The sequence below is a fragment of the Macadamia integrifolia genome, unplaced genomic scaffold (assembly GCF_013358625.1).
Source record: "Macadamia integrifolia cultivar HAES 741 unplaced genomic scaffold, SCU_Mint_v3 scaffold1506, whole genome shotgun sequence".
Taxonomy (NCBI): domain Eukaryota; kingdom Viridiplantae; phylum Streptophyta; class Magnoliopsida; order Proteales; family Proteaceae; genus Macadamia; species Macadamia integrifolia.
In genome coordinates, this window is record NW_024868236.1 from 97,960 (window position 1) to 113,902 (window position 15,943).

Below are 15,943 nucleotides of genomic sequence, written 5' to 3' on the forward strand. Positions count from 1 at the left end.
TTACCATAATAGAAAAGATGCTCATCATGTATCGTTGGAATGTAGCAGAGGCATTGCAAAGCCTAAAGAGCATATACCTGTAAGCAAATATTCTATATGGGCATGTAAAAGTGGTATTATGTTGGTCGTCTAAAGCAATTGGGATCTGGTTATAGTCGAAATATCCATCAAGAAAATAATAGTATTCATATCCAGCTAACCTCTCTAACATCTGGTCAATGAATGGCAATGAGAAGTGGTTCTTTCAGGTTGTCACATTAAGTTTGCAATTGTCTATACACACTCTCTACCCTGATTGGACACGGACTAGAATTAGTTTATTATTGGCATTGGGAACTATAATCACACAAGACTTCTTAGGCACTACGTGAACAGGGCTTACCCATTGGCTGTCAAAAATAGGTTAAATTATTCTATGATCCAAGCATTTTAGGATCTCTTTCTTAATGGCTTCCATCATCACTGGGTTAACTCTTCTTTGGGGTTTCGTAGATGATTTGAAATCCTCCATAAGATGTATATGATGTTGCACAATAAAAGGGTTTATACCCTTGATATTAGCCATGGCCCAACCTAGGGTTTCCTTATTATCTTTTAACACTTTAAGTAACTCCTCTTCCTAGCTAGAAGTCAAATTTGAAGAAATTATTACAAGAAGAGTCTAGTTAGGCGCTAGGAAAGCATACCTCAAATTAGATGGCAACTCCTTAAGATCTAGCTTAGGGGGCTCAACTATGGAAGGTTTGGGAATGGAATTGGAAAAGGGTCTTAAGGGCTCCACAGGTGTATGAAGACTCAGGACTTCAGAAAAGAAATTTTCACTATCATCATCCAACTCATCCATACACTCTTGGCCATACACTCTTGGAATTATGAATCAAAATCAATATCAAAGTTGGTAATTAAATCACCAAAAAATTTCAGAAAATCCTCAAGCATATTGATCTCTTCTTCCATATGTGGTTGCTTGCCTATCCTAAATATGTTAAACTCAACAGTTTGGTTACCAAAAGATAACCTTAGGAAACCATTTTAGTAATTGATTAATGTATTACTAGTAGCCAAAAATGGTCTTTCTAAAATTATGGGGATCTCATCCTTGGTTGAGAAGGGTTTAGTATCTAACATAATGAAATCAATAGGGAAAATAAATTCTTCCACCTTTAGTAAGATATCCTCAACCATCCCTTTCAGAATCTTAATAAACCTATCTGCCAACTGAAGAGTAGTTCCAGTGGCTTTCAATTCTCCCAAACCTAGTTGCTTATATACATAATAAGGTAAAAGATTCACACTTATGCCAAGGTCAAGTAAGGCATGCTCAATGTAGGTGTTGCCTATGACACAAGTTATGGTAGGGCTCACTGGATCCTTATACTTGGTTGTTATAGGCTGAGTAATTATGAAACTAATGTTACCTTCCAAGAACGCCTTTTTGGGTACACTAGTGATACGTTTATGAGTACATAAATCTTTCAGTACTATTATTATTGCTAGTTGTTCTTCTTAGGAATTCAATAAAAGAAAATGAAAAACAAAACAAAGCAAACAAAGCACTCCGATTTACTAAAAGAAAGTAAAAAAATAACATGAAACTGTCTCCTCGACAAAGGCATCAAAAACTTGTTTAAAATTTAAAATGTAACTGCAAGCATACGGATCAATGTAACTATAGGTCGAACACAGGGAGAGTAGTCACTTCATATTTTGCTTCTTTTAATAATGCGAAAGTAAACCGATTAATGGTTGCGATCTAATTCTAATTACCATCCTAAACATATGTATCTAAAATAACGTCCTAACCATTCGTCATCTAATAATTTAAACACGTAAGCCACACAATTAAAATTAAATAAATAAATAACTTAAAATAAACACCCCACGTAATTAAAAAGCAATGAAGGAAAAAATGCTAAAATAAAAATAAAGTAAAAAAAAAGGGATAAATCTAGAGAGAGGCTCACAAGTAGGTTTCTCCACTTAGCCTGAGGGATGCATCATAATAAGAGCTTTCCAACTTGACCAAAGAGTCACTCTTACAAGGGTTACTCTACTTGGCTTTAGGAAAAGGGAGACAATTAAAATAAAAACAATAAAATGCTATTTGTGAGCCTACTTGAACCTTAGGAGAAAGGGAAAGCAATAATATAATGAACCTTAGGAGAAAGGGAAAGCAATAATATAATGACTAAAATTAAAATCCTAAATTAAGAAAGAAATGGTAGTTAGAAGAGGAAATGAGAGGGGGAAGAGAAGACTATTGAAGAAACCTACCTACATGAATTAATGCTTGAACTTGAAAGCTTGGGTGATTTGAGATACTACCTGATGTGGAACAAAATTGACCAAATAATCTTCCCTACAGTTCCTGATGCTTTGACAAACCTGCACGAAAGAGATGACAGGGGAGAGCCGGGTTGACCCGATGGGGGACTCTCCGATGCCTAAGTCAGATCTTTCCACAGCAGATGCTCAAGAGAGCTTTTCCAGTAAAACGAGTGAGTGTTCCATCCCCATGATGGAGGCTTACCTTGGTATTTATAAGTTGCTGATGGAGAGAGAAGGAGGGGAGTTTGTGTAGAGTCTGGTTCAGGCATAAAGTCCTTGAGGGGAGTGGCTCTGTGATTCTAGGAATATTCTAGGTTCCAGGGAATATTCTAAAAATATTCCCATTGATCTCCGAGATGCAAGTCGTGAGAGGGGTGGACGCCTCTGATGACGTATAGTGGATAGAGTCCTACCCCCGTGATCAGGGATTACGTTCCTTAAATGTAGGAGTGGATGAGAGCATGTTTCTGGGTGCCTACTTGACTATGCCGAGCAGAGGTGATAGGTTGGTCGAGCCGAGGTGACTGATAGCACGTCCTGATAGAGGGTCGAGGTGGCAGTAAGGCCTGATGGATGACCGAGGTAGAAACATGACCTGATGAGATGCCGAGGTGGCATCACGGCCTGATGAGATGCCGAGGTGGTAGTATGGCCTGATGAGATGCTGAGGTGGCAGCATGGCCTAATAGAGGGCCAAGGTGGTAGCATGACCTGATGGAGGGCCGAGGTGGCAGCACGACCTGTTAGAGGGCTGAGGTGGCAGCACGGCCTGATGGAGGGCCAATGTGGCAGCACGGCCTGATAGAGGGCCGAGGTGGTAGCACAGCATGATGGAGGGCCGATGTGGCAGCACTGCCCGATGGAGGGTTGAGGTGTTAGCACGGCCTGATGGAGGGTTGAGGTGGTAGCACAGTCTGATGAAGGGTCGAGGTGAAAGTATGGTCTGTTGGAGGGCTGAGGTGGCAGCACATCCTGATAGAGGGCCGAGGTGGTAGCACAAACTGATGGAGGGCTGAGGTGGTAGCATGGACTGATGGAGGGCCATGTTGTAGCACATCCTGATGGAGGGTCGAGGTGGCAACATAGCCTGATGGAGGGCCGAGGTAGTGGGTCAGTCCTATTTAGGTTTGCATACACACTTTAGCCGTGCTGAGGAAGGGGACATATTTTTCCTCATCACCAGCCCCCACTCTAGCAGTTCGAATCGATCTGTTAGAGCATTTAATTCGATACGAAATGCACTGCTTCACTTTCTCAGCCGAGGCTGCTTAACGGTTCGAGGATGTGACTGTCGCTTGTTCAAAGGCGAAGGAGGCAAAGCGCCTTCATGGGGAGCCGCATAAGATCACAAGCCAACTGGAGGTTGAGAAGAAAATGGCCAGATCTGAGGAGGTTCGTACCAATGATGTCGGTTTGATAACTGGAGACTAGAACAGGAGGTTGCTAAGTAACTCAATGCCAACGGCAATTTGATGAAGGAGAATGATGCTCTCTAGGATGAGTTATCCAAGACTCAAGGTGCTCGCAAGGAGGAGGAGCTCACAGCTAGGGTTGGTGAGCTAGAAAGGCAACACCGAGCCGAGCTGGAGGTCAAAGAAGTGGCTAAACCCCTAGGCCTGTCAGAAGTTGGTTGACATTAACATTGCTTCATTTCAGGTTGGCTCGGACAATGCCATAAGGTTCATCTCGAGTAAGATGCCAAGTTATGATCTGACGGACTATGAGTTACGTGTTCCCACCCCTACTAATTCAGTACAACTTGGTGGCTCGATCGATGTTGGTGAAGAGGTGACCCGACTCAAAGGATAGCCAAGTGAAGAGCTAGGCCCATGGATTAGCCCCCCCAAGATTAGCCTTGTATATATATATTTATGTAGATGTCTCCTTCGGGAGCATTGTACTTTGAGGGTTTTTTCCACTTTTTTGATGAATGAAAAATTTATTTTGATGTCTTCATCTCTCAGCATTCTTGTGCTTCTTTCTTTATTTTCTTTTACTTCGAGCGCGGCTTAAAATAACTGTTGGAAGAATAAGGGCCAGTACAGCTGTCTGAGTGTGGCTTCGTTCCCTAGCTGGGCTCGAAATTGATCTTCTATATCTAGTTTATAAGCTCATGAGGTGCCAAGCCTGGGCCTAGCCATAGGGGTGCCAAGCTGTGGCTCAATCTTAGAGAATTCCAAGCTTGGGCTCAGTCTTAGAGGGTGCCGAGCTTGGGCCCGATCTTTTGAGGTACCAAACCTAGGTTTGGTCTTGGCTGAGACAAGCTGGGGCTCATTCTTAGGGAATTCTGACCTTGGGCTCAGTTTGAGGGTGTCGAGTCTGGGATCGATCTTAGAGAATGCCAAGCTTAGGCTCGATCTTTTGAGGTGCCTTATGTTAAGGTCTTTTGTAGTCTCGAGCTGGGGCTCGGGCTTACATGCCTTTGTGCGGAAGGGCTTGAGGTTCTAAGCTGGGACTCAATTTGAGAATGCCGAGCTTGGGCTCAATCTTTTGAGGTGCCTTGTGTTAAGGTCTTGAAGTTTTTGAGTCGTGCTTGGGCTTTCATGCCTTAATACGTAAGGGCTTAAGGTGTTGAGCCGGGACTCGGGCTTGCATGCCTTTGTACGTAAGGGCTTGAGGTGCTGAGCTGGGCTTGAGCTTACATGCCTTAGTGCGTAAGGGCTTAAGGTGCCGAGCTGGGGCTTGGGCTTACATGCCTTAGTGCGTAAGGGCTCGAGGTGCTGAGCCGGGGCTCTGGCTTGCATGCCTTAGTGTGTAAGGGCTTGATGTGCTGAGCCCTGCTCGGGCTTGCGTGCCTTAGTGCATAAGGGCTTAAGGTGCTGAGACAGGGCTCGGGCTTGAATGCCTTAATGCGTAAGGTCTTGAGATGCTGAGCCATGCTCAGGCTTGCGTGCCTTAGTGCATAAGGGCTTAAGGTGCTGAGACAGGGCTCGGGCTTGAATGCCTTAATGCGTAAGGTCTTGAGATGCTGAGCCATGCTCAGGCTTGCATGCCTTAGTTCGTAAGGGCTTGATGTGCCAAGCTGGGGCTCGAGCTTGCATGCCTTAATACGTAAGGGCTTAAGGTGCTGAGCCATGCTCCGGCTTACGTGCCTTAGTGCGTAAGGGCTTAAGGTGCCAAGCCCCAGCTCGAGCTTGAATGCCTTAATACGTAAGGTCTTGAGATGCCGAGCCATGCTCGGGCTTGCACGCCTTAGTTCGTAAGGGCTGATGTGCAGAGCCAAGGCTTGGGCTTGCGTGCCTTAATGCGTAAGGGTTTGAGGTGTCGAGCCGTGTTCGGGCTTGCATGCCTTAATGCGTAAGGGCTTGAGGTGCCAAGCCATGCTCAAGCTTGCATGCCTTAGTGCGTAAGGTCTTGAGATGCCAAGCCTTGCTCGGGCTTGAATGCCTTAGTGTGTAAGGGCTTGAGATGCCGAGCTGTGCTCGAGCTTGCATGCCTTAGTGCGTAAGGGCTTGAGATGTCGAGCTGGGACTCGGGCTTGCATGCCTTAATGCGTAAGGGCTTGAGTTGTCAAACTAGGGTCTGATCATGATAGTGTCGATTTTGAGCACTGTCTTAGATGCTACTGAGCTTGTACCTCGGTCTTAGATGCTGCCGAGCTATAGCCTGTTCCAAGCTGTAGTTTATCTTAGATGCTCGGGTTCATCAGTGTCAAGCGATTGATCTGTTCTGTTCTATTATTCTTCGACTCACAGGAATCGTCTGACCTACCATGAACTGTCATGGCCAAGCTGTAATATAGCAAATGATCATAGGGATATGTGGTGCCGTCATATCCATTGAAGATGGGTATCACAAAATTTGAGGGTAACTTGACGTATATCAGTTGGTCGGATAGTGCATTATGGGCCAGAGTTACAGTTATGTCGCCGGGTGCCTTTGCCTCTACATTCCTTCTACTCGCTTAGTGAGGCACTGGATGCAGCTCTCCAAGTCGTCCCTTCTCACCTCGGCTCGGTGATCCAGGGATCGTCGTGCGCTTTCACCTCTTCTGGGGCTTCTTCCTCAGCCTTGGTGACCACCAGGCCGATCCTGGCCTTGCCGTGGTGCACCACTGGTCGACCTGATGGGCGAACTCTGACCCCCATAGGGTTGATCTTATCGAGCTATCCTCTGAGAGTTTTCACGTTCTTCTCTGTGCGGATGCACGCCTCTAGTAAGTTTTTGAGCTTACAGCTGGCATCTTCCTACCCAGGTGGAGATCTATAGGCATCATGTGTCTCTGGACTCTGGTGACGAGTGGAATGAAGAGCTCTTCCGTTCTAGGCAGGAACGGGACCTTGGCTCTATCCCTCTGTAGGAGAGAGGGGTGGTACCGAGTGAACAGTACGTGAGGTTTTAGCTGACCCCCTCCTTGCTATTGATTGAGGGGTAACACTATTGTCAGGAGATTTGTTGTTGAGTTGTCTGCAGGAATAGGCCTAGGCGGCTGAGCTGAACTAGTCCATGGCACTGGAAGTGCCGAGCCGAACTGACATATGAAGTCCCGCACCAGTGCATTTGTCGCTAACACCTGTAGCTATAAGCTCTGCATCTGCTCTTCCATGTTTGGGTGAGTTACCTGGGATGATGGGACATGGCGAGATAGCTGAGGGTTCTGCTCGCGCTGATCTCCCTTTCCCTGGGTAACTTGCGCATGAGGCCTAGTTTGCTGGGGTCCTTGTGGTGGGGTCTCTGCTAGGACATTCTCCTGCTCTGCCATTAGTGGTGAAGGGGGACATCCAAATGGTAACTCGCGGGTGGATCTTACTCATGTCGTCATAAAAGAAACGACCTTCTCACTCCTTAATTGCATTGGTCCAAGGTGACTTTTTATAACTGGTTTCTACAAACGGCGCCAATCTGATGCGAAAAAAATTAACCGGATGATCTTCCCTACAGTTCCTGGTGCTTTGGCCAACCTGCATAGAAGAGATGACAGGGGAGAGCTGGGCTGACCCGACGAGGGACTCTCCGATGCCTAAGTCAGATCTTTCCATAGTGGATTCTCAAGAGCACTTTTCCAATAAAAGGAGTGAGTGATCCATCCCCATGATGGAGGCTTACCTTGGTATTTATAGGCTACTGATGTAGAGAGGAGGGGAGTTTGTGCAGAGTCCGATTCAGGCGTAAAGTCCTTGAGAGGAGTGGCTCTGTGATTCTGAGAATATTCTGGGTTCCAGGAAATATTCTAGAAATATTCCCCATTGATCTCGGATGTGCAAGTCGTGAGAGGGGTGGATGCCTCTGATGATGTGTAGTGGATAGAGTCCTACACCCATGATCAGGGATTACGTTCCTTGAATGTAGGAGTGGACGAGAGCACTTTTCTGGGTGCCTTATTTGACTCTGCCGAGTCGAGGTGACAGGTTGGTGGAGCCGTGGTGACGAGTAGCACTGCCTGATAGAGGGCGGAGGTGGCAACAAGGCCTGATGGAGGGCCGAGGTGGAAGCACAGCCTGATAAGATGCCAAGGTGGCATCACTGCTTGATGAGATACCGAGGTGGCAGCACGGCCTGATGAGATGCCGAGGTGGCATCACGGCCTGATGGAGGGTCGAGGTGGTAGCACGACCTGATGGAGGGCCGAGGTGGTAGCACGGCTTGATGGAGGGCCAATGTGGCAGCACGGCCTGATGGAGGGTCGAGGTGGTAGCAATGCCTGATGGAGGGCCGGGGCGAAAGCACTGCCTGATAGAGGGCCGAGGTGGAAGCACGGCCTGTTGGAGGACCGAGGTAGTAGCACAACCTGATGAAGGGCCGATGTGACAGCACGGCCTGATGGAGGGCCGAGGTGGTGGCACGGCCTAATGGAGGGTCGAGGTGGAAGCACGGCCTATTAGAGGGCTAAGGTGGTAGCACGGCCTGATAGAGGGCTGAGGTGGCAGCACGAACTGATGGAGGGCCGAGGTGGCAGCACGGCCTGATGGAGGGCCGAGGTAGTGAGTCAGTCCTGTTCAGGTTTGCATACACGCTTTAGCCGTGCTGAGGAAAGGGACATATTTTTCCTCATCACTACCAACCTTAAAAACTAGATCTGGAATGAACCAAATCTAAAATTTCTATGCATGGAGAAAACAAATCTTGAAAAAAATAAAGAACTTGAAAACAAGAGAAGCTCCACGGCTCATGTTCTAGTCACCTAGATCTAAGCCTAGAACTATAACTTTAAAACTTACAACTCAATTGCATAAATCATAAACATAAAAGGTTTAATAAAAATAAAAGAGTGCTTGCATTAATTGAAATTAAAAGCTATTACAAAAGTGATTAAAGAAAAAATAAAGAACTAAAACTAAAGAGAGCGAGAGTGTGTGTGAGAGAGAGAGAGAGAGAGAGAGAGAGAGAGAAAGCAACTAAAAAAAAATCCCATAAGAAGAATGAAGTGTCTCCCCTCCTCTTACATAAGTTGTATTTATAAGGAATGGGGAGGTACGGTAACAAATTTCTCTTTCCTAAAAGGGGGAAACCCACAATTGGTAGTGAGATCTTTTGAGACCAAAAGTGCTAAGGTGAAGGAGAGAGAAAAGAGAAATAAACTTGGAGAAATTTCGTATAATTTTTTTGCTTATTTTCTTTCCTTTTTTTATTTATTTTTCTCTTCTTTTACTCCCTCTCTTCAAATCTTGCACACAACCCTTGTTGGGTTATTTTTTTTCTTTCCCTTGGACGATTTTCCTTCTTGCTTTGTGTGATTTGGACAATCTTCTAGTGATGATGTGAAAGAGAGGGAAGATTTAGACAAGATTTATTTCTCTTTTTTTTTTTCTTTCCTTTTTTTTTTTTTTTTTTCTTTTTTTTTTTCTCTTCTTGCGCAAGAAACCCCTACATGCCCTTAGTGCTTTATGTGAGTGAAAAGCAGGAAATCTTCAACAAAATTCTCTAAAAAAAGACAACTATGATATTTGAACTTGAAACCTCCTGGTGAGTAAAGGAATTTGGCATACCATAGCTCACCAACTACACTAATTAGTTGTTGTTGGAGAGATATGATGTCCGATTATGCTTAAAGCCTTTAAAATACAAAACCTACAAAAATAGAATAAAACCCAATGTAGCTCTAAATATGTAAAATGCATGTTTTACTACCCTAGATTTCGCGCATAAATGTACTCATCAGTGGACCTACCACCTCAGACCCACAAGATGTGTAAGTCATAAGGTAGATCCCATATAGTGTGGGGATAAAGGTATAGTAGGCCACTACGTGTGTAGTGGGCCCCACAGGAAAAGCATGGAGTTCATTATAGTAGGACCCACCGGTTGTGGTCATTGACAGGTTATTATCCAACTGATGGGTGCTACTAGTGGATAGTACCAGTTGCTATAATTAGTTGTTTCACACCCCTTTATGCTAACACCTAGGCGGTTTCCCTATGAACTTGTATATGGCCATATGAGAAAATTTTAAAAGGAATTTGGAATATTCTAGATCTAAGGATCTAAATCAACCACATTCCACAGGTGCTCATACAAAAGCTCACTCAAATTTGCATTGACACAAGTGCTAAATATACTCCCATGAGGTCTATTATTGGTTTGGTATATCATCTATGATGCCTCCGTGCTACACCAGATCTCGTCCGGCTTATATACTAAGCATGCGCTCCTTCCATATTGTTGAAGATTCCAATCACAAGATCGGATTGATCAAGAGTACTAAGTGTTGATCCGAGGGACGCTATAGGTTCCCACCTTCTAGAATTGATTCAATGGTGTTCCATGTATTCTCTACACTCATCCAATGAAAGTTCAGAACAGCAACTGAAAATGACATCAGTATGGCAAAGCCGTCATATTAAAGGTCAACGTCAATACAAATTTAATGGCTGAGATCATCCTCCCATTATGTGGATCCAAAGGGTCTAGATATGAGGCACTTTTTGGAAATATGATCGAAGGGCTGAGAGCATTTTCGCAATGCTGCATGCCACCAATGTTGGCTACACCACTCTGATAGATTCTTTCTGTGGCTTTCTTATTGGTCCATCTTCATTTTGTCATAACTTTTGATCCATAAGGCTAAATTGGTCTATTCAAGCTGTAAACTTCTTGATTTATTTGTTTATTTTTTTTGGCTCTATCCATTGGAAGCTCTAGAACAAAATTTTGAACTGAAGAAACCCACATATTTGATAGAGGAAGTTTCCCTTTGTTGGTTGGCCATTGAATGGGTCTTGTTGCTTAATGGAGATTGTTTTTACTCCATTAATAATTTTTTGAGATGTTATTTGAAGATCTTTGGTGGTTCATTGATTTCAAACCTAGAAAAGAGAGAAAAGAGAGAAAAGAAGACAGGGGAGAGGCTTTGTGAAGTTCTATGCTTGTATTTTTTACTTGAAGATTCAAGTTTCCTACTCTAAAGGGGAGTTAAAGATTCTAATCTGTAGAGACAGTGCTCTGAGGTTTCTCTATGAACACCAGATAAGGGTTGTGAGTTTTTCTATCTTACATTTACTTTGCCATTACTATTTGTGATAATGTAACTGTTAGAGGTAGAAGATTATTGTTGTGAAACCATGTTAGCTTAAGCTTGATTGTAGAGAAATATTTATAAGCCTATTCTTATTATTTTTATCTCTATAACAAGTGTTTAGTAGGTCCTAGACATTAGGGTGGGTGCTCTACTAGCACTGTGTATACCTTCTCAACTGTTTGTTGAAAAATCTGGGTGTGGGTGCTCCTGTAGGTGCAGTTACAGTGAATTGAGTAGCTATGAAACTTTCACGGGCACTACTTTTGGGATATAGGCATCTTGGTGAACCTAGTAAAATTCCTTGTGTTGTGCATGTGGGTTTCTATTTGCATTGTATTGCTTAGATGTTTGTGCAATGTGAAATAGGTGTGTACATTTTGAAGTACCTATAAGAAGTTGAGTATGCTTACAACTGTGTGCTAGCAAGTATAGTGTTGGCAGAGATTACCAAGTCAGCTTGTATACTTATTAAAGAAGAAAAATTAGCCAGACTAATTCACCCCCTCTCAATGTCTGCCAAGACTCAACACGTATGAATTACACTATGGAGAAGTTTTCTCACCTATACATTAGTGAATTTATTTGATTGAACCGAGTACTAACTGCTATGGTATTGGACAGGGATCCGAGAATCACTCACACTTCTGGTAGACTTCACAAGGAGTCTTGGGTATAAGGTTAGATTTTATAATCTTGTACCATGTCTATTTTTATTTCTTTTATCTCAGTTATATCTTCATGAGCTATCACTAGTGTGCTGTAAATTTCTTTGGCTACTTCACCTATACTCACACTATTAAATTTCTTCTCACTTAGTACATATTATAGGAAAGCGATTGCTTTGTAGTTTATATTGTACTCGGTTCAGTTTTTCTACAGTCTATTCTGATTCATCATTTGGTACTTTCTTTCCTTTTACCTCTTTGGTGGTCACGTGCCAGCCGTTTTATATTGCTTTCCACACAAGAATATCATGTGCACAAGTAAATTTTTTATTTTATTTTTCCAAAAAGAGAGATATTTTTAGGAACCACCTGTAGAAGTTCAATGAAATATTTTTGTTGGAATTCATGATTAAACATAGTGATCAATTAGGCAAGCAACAACATATAAGTTTAGCAACTTAAAGAACGTTGCATTGGCATTCAATTTCAATTCTCCATTTCTTATGCCTTTTGTTCACACAAATATTACCAAGAAAAATGAAAGAAAAGATTTTCAAAGAAGGTTTAGTCCTTTGAAACAAAATGAAGAATTAAAGTTCTTCACATGGTGTATAGTGGGTAATAGGAATAGTATAAGGGCATTATCAACTAAGTATTGTAAGAGAAGACATTTATAGCCATTAATGGTTGTACTTTTCTTGCACCCCCTGTGCTGGAACACAACCAATGTGGTTATAACTAAAACTTCTCTTTTGTACCCCATGTAAGACGACTATCATTTTCTGCTATGGAGGTTTTATATGTAGTTTTTTATCGTTATGTTTTGTAACTACAAGCCTTTAATTTTCTTAAATGCTCAGAGTTTCATTTTTTTCCTTCGTAATAGGCTAATGGAAATGGGTCACCAGATAATAGAATTGACTTTTTTTTTCCTCTAAAATGATCATTTATATTTAAAAAGAGAAAAGAAAAAAGAATGTACAGACAAAGAGGCCCTGGGCCAATACTCCAATTGATATCTTGCCTCAAATTTAGGCCAAGGTATGCAACACTAGTTCCTAATCCAATTAGCCTACTATCACCAGGATCATGGACACAGTAAACTAACCATACAAACCCTCGAGAACATCTACCATAAATTAGAGTACGCATATACAGTCCATGTGAAGCATATACTTGGTGATCAAATCTATAGTGATATATATTAATACAGGCCCAAAATGATAATTTCCATAGGTTACAATAATAAATAAATCTTACAATTCAATAATAACAATTAAATACATAGTAGAAGGAAAATCTCAAACAACTTCACAGTGTCCCATGGGCACAGCCTCATAGTCGATAATGAACATCTACCCGTCTCATCTCCGGCTCTACCATCTAAAAACATATATCAACAAGTGGTGACCTTCACAAGCCCAGTGAGGGGTGAGTAGGCAAGCACACACATAAGTCATGATGCTGCACATGCTCACACACAAGCCATACCAAAATGCCCTAAATGCATAATGTACACAATCCATTTATTATATTAAATTCGATTTTAGTTACTAAGTCTTAATATATGGGTATAAGTGCTATAAGCAATGTAGGTGGTATCTAAGCCAGTTGCAATTAGATGTCAGCCAATCTCGAAAGAAACTTCTGTCCCCCAGCTAACCCCTAAATAGTAACCTTTAACAGCTATGGTCCCAGAATCCCACATCGTCATCGGTCTCCCATGTTGTCCAACAATCATGCGTATAGTACGTCATACAATGCTATGCCCTCTTAGAATATATTACATCGTATCTGGGCATAGTAGTCATCCACGACCTATCATCGAGTGGGATTAACCAATACCTTAACCCCTATTGACAAGGGGTTATAGCATTAGGATGTGAATCCTAACCATATGCAATATGCATGCATCCATAACAACCATAGCATCCAACCATACATATGTGGTCACAACTATAAAACTGATCTCTGAGCCCACGGAACCAGAAGCCACACCTCGACCACACCATGCCTCAGACCATCAATGTTACAACCATCACCACACAACTATAGTACTACACATCCACAACACATCGGTCACATCAATCTCAATAAGATCATGCCACATATACAAATACAAAAGTATAGAAAACACTCCGTAAAATAGAGCAATCACCCACTCACCTTGATACCCAAATCTGATGTTCTTTCACTGAATTTTCGTCAACATCTACCATTGTCAAGTATTTCAAATTCCTAAATTAACAATTTATATTCAAGATTAATGTCAATTTATTAACCATTGTTAGTTTTTATTTCCAATGACCAAATTGAATTTTCCTCATTGGAATCCATGCCCAACTGGTACACAAAATATTAATCTCATAACAGTATTTTTCCCAACTGACCAAGCTTGGATATCAGCTCAGTTTTCAACACCCATGCAAGTCACCTATCCAACCCACATAGTCAATAATTTCATATCTGGCCTATTGGAATCCATATATTGTAACTAGGTCATTAGATACCAATTGAAATGGTCTGTAACCTCTACAACATTTAAATTTGATTAAGCGAGGTTTCTAACACAGCCAGGGCTCACACTTGCATTCCACATTTCATCTCTCTTACCCGGGTATTTTTCCTTGGTCTCGAGTCACTAATCTTGCTTTTATACATACTCACACTTCTGGGGCAGTTTGAGCCATATATACACTGTCGAGGCATACAGTTCACATTTTGGGCCTAAAATAGTAGTACTGTCAAGGCCAAACTGGCTGGCCGGTTTGCCTGATAGAATGGGTCCTTTTTTCAATAGAATTCTGCTTTCTCTTGGACAGAATTCTGTCGGGCCAATTTGTGAAGTCCCGGGCTCCAAATCTTTCCTACATTGTCTTTAAAATATGCTAAACATGGGTAGGGGGTGAACTGGCCAATTGAAATCCTTTTCACCTAAACCCTACAATAGTTGAATTGTTCCCAATGAGGTTTCTTGGGAACCAGCTGGGATTCCAACCCAGCTGAACAAACCAGGGCCTATCCCAGTCAATTCTTCACCTCTACACATCTAATTAAGTGGAACATGATTTATGGGTTTTCTACCCAAGTCCCATTTGGGTTTTATTATAGGGCATAGGCTCAATTGGTTCCAACTTACCCCATTTCCAACCGGGTGACCCAACTACAACTTCTATCTATTCTCAGACAAAATTGAAGGTATGTAGGGCTTTAACTCACCTCCAATTTTATTTCTTTTCACCCAATTGGCAAAAGCCCTATGACAAAGATTTTCTGGGCAACCCTATAGCCAATTGGGTCCCAACTGATGTCCAAAAGTTGGGGCTTTTGTTGTGGGAGACTGAATTGAGCTCCTACAGTCAATTTTCCACTACTAATTTCAATTAATTACAAACCCTACCCCTGGCCGAATTCTACCCTTACTAAAGTCACTGGGGTAAGTCAGATGAATTACCTTATTGGCAGTTCTTGGGACTTGCAGTTGCAGCTGGGAGTGTCCTAGTGTAGCTGTCCAGCTTCAGACCTCTTCCCAGCTGTGGTAGCACCTTTGGCAGACCTAGGGTTTCCTCTGCCAGCATGTGAGAGAAGCAATAGTAGCACCAGAGGTAGAGGAGCAATAGCAGCAACAGAGGCAACAACAACTCCCTCTTTTTCCTCTTCCTTCTTTTTCTTCTTTCTTCTTTTTCTTTCTCCTCCTTTCTCCCTTCTCTGCTCCACCGAATTTGGCAACAAAAATAGGTAAAAAGCATCTGCATAAACTATATTTATTTAGCCCAAATTAGACCTTAGGGTCTGTTTGGCTAAACACTTTAAAATTAACCCATTAATTTTATAACTTTAAAATTTAATAACTTTATGTAGACCCCACTAACCATCATAGTAATTTGTGCATTAGGACTCTTAAATATGCCCATATACATGGTATAAGTGGGAGGAGTCACACTGCAAAGGGGTGGGTCCCACATAAGTAAAACCCAAATTTTTGCATTCTGCAACTCAAACCAGTTGGCCGGTTAGCAGCAAGGTAGCCTACCGATTGCCTTATTTTTGACCCCCCAGAAGCCTAATCCTCTGTCCTATTTAATCCACCATGTGTGGAACTATTTCCACAGCTTTTTGACTATTTTACCCCTCCTACTTGACTAATGAATTTGCCAATTTCTCCCTCCTACTGTTATACATGTGGGTCCACATGGTTGGACAACCTATTACCCCTTATATCAGCTAAATCCTGACACTAGGGTACAATTGCTTCAAAATTCAGGGTGTTACAATAAGAGAGGAAGGCCAACACACCCCTAAAAAAAATAAAAAATAAAATATTAAATTTATCTGAACTGAAATCGCGGTCTTCCTTGGGCATAAGAATGGACTCTTTCACGGTATAAGTCATAAAGTGAATGGAATTTTATGTCACATTTCACTATCCTTGGACACTTCGACTCAATTACCTATGAAAGTTGCCTTATTTCTCTCTCTTTTTTTTTTTTTTTGG